Source organism: Pelophylax lessonae (assembly GCF_965119305.1).
Source record: "Pelophylax lessonae genome assembly, chromosome: 2".
Taxonomy (NCBI): domain Eukaryota; kingdom Metazoa; phylum Chordata; class Amphibia; order Anura; family Ranidae; genus Pelophylax; species Pelophylax lessonae.
Window position 1 is genome coordinate 300,877,373 of NC_138769.1, and position 8,361 is coordinate 300,885,733.

Consider the following 8,361-nt stretch of genomic DNA (forward strand, 5'->3'; position numbering starts at 1 on the left):
AGTAAAGCATCCTGAGACCACTGTTGGGGGGTTGCTAAGTTCTCAGCCAACAAGGGAGTGGGCTCACTCACAATTTTGCCTAAGAACACAGCCATGAATAAAGAATGGTACAAAAATATCCTCAGAGAGAACAACTTCCGGCCTCAACCATCCAAGAACAGCTGCACACTTGCACAGGCATTGTCACTGCCAGTCTGGTACTGGCACTGCATAATAAACCAATACTGTAACTTGAGGAGGGTAATGCTTATTTCTAGGGCTGCAACTAACGATTATTTTCATAATCGATTAGTTGCCGATTATTTTTTCGATCGGATAAAATCATAAAAAAAACTCAATATCCTTTTTTTTTTCAACACCAGTGATGGGGCACTGTCCCCCCCCCCCCCGGGCAACACCAGTGATGGGGCACTGTTCCCCCCCGGGCAACACCAGTGATGGGGCGCTGTGTGGGAATAAAATCAAGTGACATTTGCAGGGCACATAATGCTCCCAGTACTTTGAGTGCCGGTTCACATTTGTGCGGCTGCGGAGATCGCATGTAATTCGGAGTGCACTGCTCCTTCATTACATGCGATCGCATGTGCGGTGCGAATTTCAGCCATACACTTTGTATGACTGCATCCGCACCAAAGACGCACATGAGGCATTTTTTGAGCCGCATCAAAATCTGATCGCACAGTGGTTCACACTTGTGCGATCCGATTCTGTGCATACTTGCAAATCGCACTGCGATATGCAATCAAACTGGGGGTGTCGTTAACTTTTAATTGACACTCCCTGCGTATCGCATATGGCAGTGTGAACTGCCAGATGTGCGGATGCGATGCGGGAACACGCTGCATATTCGAGCCTTATACCAAAACTTTTTTTTTTTTTTAATTAAGCTCCTATATACTGTAAATATAATAAACACTTATCTAGATAAAAGAGTTAATATTCCTTATAAGGTGCAATATTATAATAGAAAAATAAGTGAATAAAAACATCCATGTCAGCCAGAGAAATGAAATAGGGAGCATAGAAAGACCCCCTATATGTGCTATATGGATGTTTTTAATCACTTATTTTTCTATTATAATATTGCACATTATAAGGAATATTAACTCTTATCTGGATAAGCTTTTTATTGTTTGGCAGGGCTGCATTGCATGGACAGGAGTCACAGGACACTGACTGTAGCACTGTAATCTCGGCACTCTAGTGCTGCTGCTTCTCTGAGTTCTCTCCCTCGATCTGACTCACTGACTCCCTCACTGACGTCAGGAAATGGGCGGAGAGGCAAGGCAGAGAGGAAAGGAGGAGGGAGGGGGAGGTCAGGGAAGTGCAGAGCTGTGAGAGATGAGACAGCAAGTGCAGCCGACAGCTTCACAGAGGAGAAAGGCAGCTAAAGTCAGGAATGCAGCGCAACTAATCGGAGGATCAACTAATCGATAATGACAATCGTTGACAACGAGTGTAATTATCGATTATTATCGATTTTGTCGATTAGTTGTTTCAGCCCTACTTATTTCTACAATAAGAACCCATTTACAGTGTCAGCTTATTATTTTAACAGTTCTAATTCTCAGATGTATTCAATAAAAATGTGCACAGTCTACAATAATGCCATTATTGTATGTATGGTGGTCTCAGGTCTAAGGGATGGCCTGTAATGCCCTGGATGCCTGTGGTGATCAGGTCAGACAGAGGAGGCCTGTAATTCTGCTGGACAGTGCTGGAGCCTGGATGGTGGTCTCAGGTCTAAGGGATGGCCTGTAATGCCCTGGATGCATGTGGTGGTCAGGTCAGACAGAGGAGGCCTGTAATGCTGCTGGACAGTGCTGGAGCCTGGATGGTGGTCTCAGGTCTAATGGATGGCCTGTAATCTAATGCACAGTGCTGGATGGTGGTCTAAGGGATGGCCTGTAATGCCCTGGATGCCTGTGGTGGTCAGGTCAGACAGAAGAGGCCTGTAATTCTGCTGGACAGTGCTGGAGCCTGGATGGTGGTCTCAGGTCTAAGGGATGGCCTGTAATGCACACAGTGCTGGATGGTGGTCTCAGGTCTAAGGGATGGCCTGTAATGCACAGTGCCCTGGATGCTTGCAGTGGTCAGAGGGGGCCTGTAATGCTGCTGGACATGGATAGTGCTGGATGGATGGTGGGTCTCAGGTGGTCTAAGGGATGGCCTGTATGCATTGCATAGTGCCGGATGCCTGCGGTGGTCAGGTCAGAGAGGAGGCCTGTAATGCTGCTGCCTGCAGTGCACACAGCACAGTGCTGCTCAGAGTGCTGGATGGGGGTCTCAGGTTTAACGGTGGTCTGACTCTGAAGTTGAACAGTATGGGCCGGCCTCAGCGGCCTATGCACGCACGCACGCACATGCACACACACGCACACAGTGCTGGATGGCAGATGCCAGTGGTCTGAGGGGACTCAGGGGAGGCAGTAATGGCTGGCCTGGCTGTTGTAATTCACTCAGTGGGTGCTCTGCTCTGGATGTGGTGGTGGGTGCCACTGCCTGGGTGGTCGTCTGCCGTGTGATGATGATGATGTGACGGAGTCGGGTCTGGAGTCCAGAGGCCTGGCTCTGGCTGTAGTGCTGCAGTGCTCTGGTGAGGTGACTGGTCTTGACTCTCTTGTAGTCATCACGTCGGACGTCACGGGGCACGCCACGCCAGACGCCACACAGTCGCTTACTGGGAGCGGAAGCAGGTGGAGCTCCTTGAAAACCGGAAGTTGGGTAAACGTCCCTGCCTCACATTCTCGTTTAGTTTTTATTCATTAACGAAAACGGATTTGATTTTCGTCATAGTTGTCGTTATTTAATGAAAATGTGCTATACTTTGCGTTTCGTTTTCGTCACTTGAAAAACGCCCTTGACGAAATAACATTGGTGCACACGCGCACAAATATTTGCGAACGCGCCAATAGTTGTTGGAGCCAAAGTACCATTTATAAGTGCAGCAGTTGCACTAGGGCTTTGCTGTCTGATCTGCAGCTGTTCCTGAGTTCTGAAACCTGATCCAGCTTCTTCTGTGTTTGACCCGGCTTACCCTTAAATTCACCTGCATCTCTCCAACCTTGGCCTGTATCTGGACTTTCCTTTTGTCTTTACCCATCTGCCTGCACTTACGTTGCTGATCTCTGCCTGAACCCCGGATATTCTTTGCCTTCTGCCTAAAGCCTGCTTTTGATCATCTGTTACCGACCCGGCTTGTCTGACCTCGCTTCCAGTATCTCCCGCTCAGCATGCACCTGCCTGCTGCCACCAGCCTGAGGTCTGCCAGTTCTGCCTACCTGCTATTACGTTCTGGTTTACCCTGGTGATACTCCACCATCCGAAGGACGTTCCGGGCACCCTTACAATAGTTGTGGAACGAAGCATCTGAGTTTCTATTATTTCTTATGTGGAAATTCGCTTTGATATAAGAGTGCTTTGATTACAGGCATGTTTTACGGAACCAATATTATGCTCGCAATCCAAGTATTTGCTGTATATGACTTATTTAGGAACAGGAGCACAAGAAAAATTACATGAAATTTGATTAACCTTATTGAGATGAAGACGTTTTCAGACTACAATAACCAATAAACCTCTTTTTCACATATAGAAATCTGCCTCAAGATTTATTTCTGGTAATATCTTGTAACAACATATGACATTTTTCTCCAATTGTCTTTCAGGACAGCACCTGAGTAGCTTCCCCCACTCTTTACAGGAAGTACTACTGTATCCATTTTTGTAAGGAGACTCCTCCGCACAGAACCTCAGTTTTAGTGTTTTCTTTGGCATGGCTGGGGTACTACAGGAACTCCGGGTAGGCTATGCTCTTTTTAGGTTCTGTCCTGAGAGAAAGTGTTTGGGGGTTCATCTGAAGGGTACTCTCAGTTTGGGACTGGACCTGCTGTCCGCTAGAGATTAGTCTTTTGGTCCCTTTCAGATGGCAAGCTCGTGTTTTATCCCCTCAGGTACTGTCCTGCATGATGTTTGGGGAAAATTCAATTTGGACTTCCCAGTACTTTGTTTTCCAATAATCTTTAGTTTGACATTGGCAAGATTTTAAGAACATGCCTTCTGGATGTCCACCTATAACCCCACCACACTCTGTAAGTCCTCAGTTTTTCATTGGTGTCCTAAGGTGATGTACCTCTTCTCCCTTACAGAAAAATAGTTTTTAGCTTAATTGGTTTATCATTTTATATTTGGATTTTTCAATCAACTCCTTTTTGTCCTGTAATTCAACCATTGAAGCAGTGCATGCAGAGCGATGCAACTTCAGTAGAACCCAGAGAGCCGTACCTGGACCCCAAGCCATAGGGGTTGGCCTGTAATATTGCTTAGGGCACTGGATCCATGTGGGCACTCACTTTGTGCAATGTGTGTAGTTAGCCACAAGGTGCTATACAGGGTCATGGTCTATCCCTAAGGAATCAAGACCCCGAAGACACCTCCAGGTGACGGCCCACAGTGACAGATGTAGCCTGGACCCTATATAGGGTACCAGTGACAAGTGTGAGGTAAAACAGTCGCCATGTTTATTACGCCATTACTGAAGCCCCAAAATCCTAAATAGTATATATGATAGATAGCTATGACAAAAATGGGTCTGTGTTTAAAACATATTCACACTTATAGTGTAAACCATCAAACTTGGCATTACAATTCAACCACTCGGAGCTCAATCTCCAGTAACCAGGTGTTACATCATACTGCACACTTTACCACCACTGCCTCCTACAGACTTTTATAAGGTACTCCAAGTGCTTCCTTATGTCCTTTTGCTATGAAGGCTTTGTTACAGGATCGTCTGCACCCTGGTTGCTGCAGTTTCCGTCTTGGACTTGCTTACCCTATTTTTTGCACCCTACTCTGTGAGTACTTTGTAAGGGAATAACTTCATCTGTAGGAATGGCAAAAACCAGGCAAAATGGAGCTATAGAAAAAGTTTAGGTGAACGTTCCCCTCTGCCGAAGCCCCCCACAAAACTCTTTCATATTGACAATGATTAGTTTGCATTGGAGCAGGACACGATTTTTAACACTGGTCTTTGCATGAGATTCTACTTCTATCTTAGGCATGCAACAAGTGGCCTGTCTGCCTAAGGCAGATATTTCTGTAACTATGTCACAATTTCTCAGGCAACTATTGAATTTAATACAGCCATTACTGTCCAGGGCTCAAAAACACCAGGCTCCACCAGCTCCACGTTTCTACCCAAGTCTGATCCCGATATGCCTGCTCTAGAAGAGACAGACATAGAAGGCAATCAAGAGTACCCAGAAGCAACGTTAGAGGAGACTGTGGAATATTTCTCACCCCCAGGCTTATTTGCACCTGATGGTATGGCTTTATGCAATATGCTTGCCATTATTGATATGCTCACTTCTGCTGTGTGCAAAAGCATCTGCATTTTCACACTTGAATCTTTTCCTCTCCATGCCCCTTTGGATACAAAGAAAAAAGAAACAGGGATTCCCCACTGCGGGACTTTTGAGGCCTAAGTATACCAAATACAGGATTCTTATGTCAAAAAACAATAGTACAATTTTTATTGAAAACAATATATAAAAGAATATGGTTAATAATCAAACAGCATGAACAGTAAAAACAAGGTATACAAGAACAGTACTGTGCACTGTCAATACATAATGGAATGTAATTAAACAGTGATTTGTCCAGTGATAGTCCCCTACAAACATCCGACGCATTTCAGGATCTCATCCTCTAATCAGGGGTGTCTATAAGGCAGGTCAGACCGAGGAGAGATCGGGAGGTAAGCATATAAAAATATATTTTCAAAATTATCACAGATATGCATAACAGAACGCCAGATCCCTTCCTCCCCATACTTACATACTGTTCGGTATACAAATGATAACCAAAAGATTAAAATACTTACAGCAGTATCCATCCAAACAGCAGGAGGAGCAAAATGACCCTATCTCTGTGTCTGGTAAAACATAAGGATAACCCAGAAGTGTAGGCCGGTATTGGGTCGGGACTCCCAGAGATGATATCGAATTAAAAATCATATACCGTTGTGAATGATGTCATAATAAAAATCATAATGAGAAAAGAAAAAAAAAGATTCTTTTCTTTTTCTCCCTATACCATACAGGCGTAATAGAGCCAAAATGCATAAATGGGAGCAACTAAGCAAGTTTTGTGTATAGAATGGGGAAGACTGACCGTAGAAACATGTATACATGTACGCACACAGGCGTAGTAGTCACCATAGACTCAGTGCTGAAAAAAGAGGTCTAGATACCAGGTGTATTTAGTATAGGGAATGGGGAGTGCAGCTCATCTAAAACAGCAGGAAAAAGATAGAGAGCCTCTATCAGTAGGTGAATATGTGCTGTATAGTTGACATATATTATCCCAGTAGGGCCTAGTTGCACATGAAGTTGAGTATGGATGTCTCCACAGCAGCAAATAGTATTAAAGTACAGGGATAAAAGAAGCCATGAAGCAAAAAAGATATATTTAACCACTTTACCTCCAGTTGCCGCAGATGTACTGTGGCAGGCTGGCTCTCCCAGGCAAAGTCCAGTACAATTACGGCGCTCGCCTGGGAGGAGCTAGGGGGGCGATCGTGCGCCGCCGGCAGCGCGCTTCTGCCCCCGCTCGTCAGCGGGGGAAGCTGGCGCGAGTGTCAAGCGGGCTCCGATGGCCGCCTGACACCGGTGATCTCCCCCCACTGACAGAGAAGGACGGACGGCTGATGTAAACACAGCCATCTGTCCTTCTCCCTGACATGATCACCGAGACCATGCGATCCTGCTATATAGGATCGCATGTCTCGATGGTCATCTCACAAGCCCAACGCCCCCACAGTAGAATAGAATCACTCCCCTAGGCTTACATTTAACCTCTTGATCACCCATAGTATTAACCCCTTCCCTGCCAATGGCATTACTACAGTAACAGTGCATATTTTCTAGCACTGATTACTTTAGGAATGTCACTGGTACCCCCAAAAGTGTCAGAAATGGCAGCTAGGGGTCCGATCTATCCGCCGCAATGTCGCACGCCATTACTAGTAAAAAAAAAAAAAATGACATAAATCTTTCCCTTAGTTAGTAAACGCAATAACTTTTGCGAAGACCAATCAAAATACGCTTATTGTAATTTGTTTTACAAAAAATATGTAGCAGAAAACAAATTGGCCTTAAAATGTTAAAAAAAATTGATTTTTACATATTTTTTTTGGGCATGTTATATAGCACAATGTGAAAAATATTGTGGTTTTTTTTTTCAAAATTGTCACTTTTTTTTTGTTTTATAGCCCAAAAAATAAAAATCGCACAGGCGATCAAATACTACTAAAAGAAAGCTCTATTTGTGGGAAAAAAGACATCAATTTCGTTTGGGTACAGCATCGCACGACCGCGCAATTGTCCATTAAATTCACGCAGTGCCGAATTGCAAAATAGGGCCTGGTCATTAGGCAGTAAAATCTTCCGGTCTTAAAGTGGTTAAAAAGCAATAATGCAGACACAGTAACAGCACAGCGACAAGGTATTAAGTGCATTATTCAAAGCAGCAGTGCTTATAAGGCATGACATGTGTTTAAAAAAAAAAGAAATGGAAGATGCCACAAACCCAAGGCCATTGAAGGAATGTGGCCAAAGGTGTGGGAATTGGAGCATCAAACAAATGCATATACCTAAAAAAGATTGCTAGATGGCAGAACCATGGTACAGAGGAGCCACATTAGGTGGCATCCAATCACCATACTCAAGACACTGCAGCCCCACAACAATAGACCACCTCTCCAAGGATTGGAGAGAAATGGCCTGGGTATGCTGGGCCAGTGTTTCAGGAAGACAGTAGGAAGGGGATATGATGGTTTGACAATAGTGCCAAGTGCCCCCTGGTGAAGGATGGACTTTGCTGCAATAACAAATATATTACCAGCATATGACAAACATATAACATCAATATAACAATTTCCCAATTTTTTTTGGAAACCATGTACAACAATGTTGATAAAATGCAGGCTGCCCTGTCTGGACCCAACAGAGGTGAGGGGCAGGAATGTCTGCATTAGGGCACCTATATTTAGAAAAAATAATGATTTTTGACTTGCCATAAAATCCATTTCTCTGATGTTAAATGACGGACACAGCTCCTGATCTTCTTAACCATTGAGTTATACTGCCCCCTACAGGAGTAGGACACTAGGCAGAAAAAAAGTCTGGCTACCCCTATGAGCAGTCCCAGGGGGTATACCCCCCCTCTGCTATAGGTACTCAGTTTTGTTACAAGCAGTGTCAGAAGAATTACAACTCCACAGGGGTGGGTGCTGTGTCCGTCAATGAACATCAGAGAAATGAATTTTACGGTTAGTCAAAAATTCCAGTTTCTCTTTCG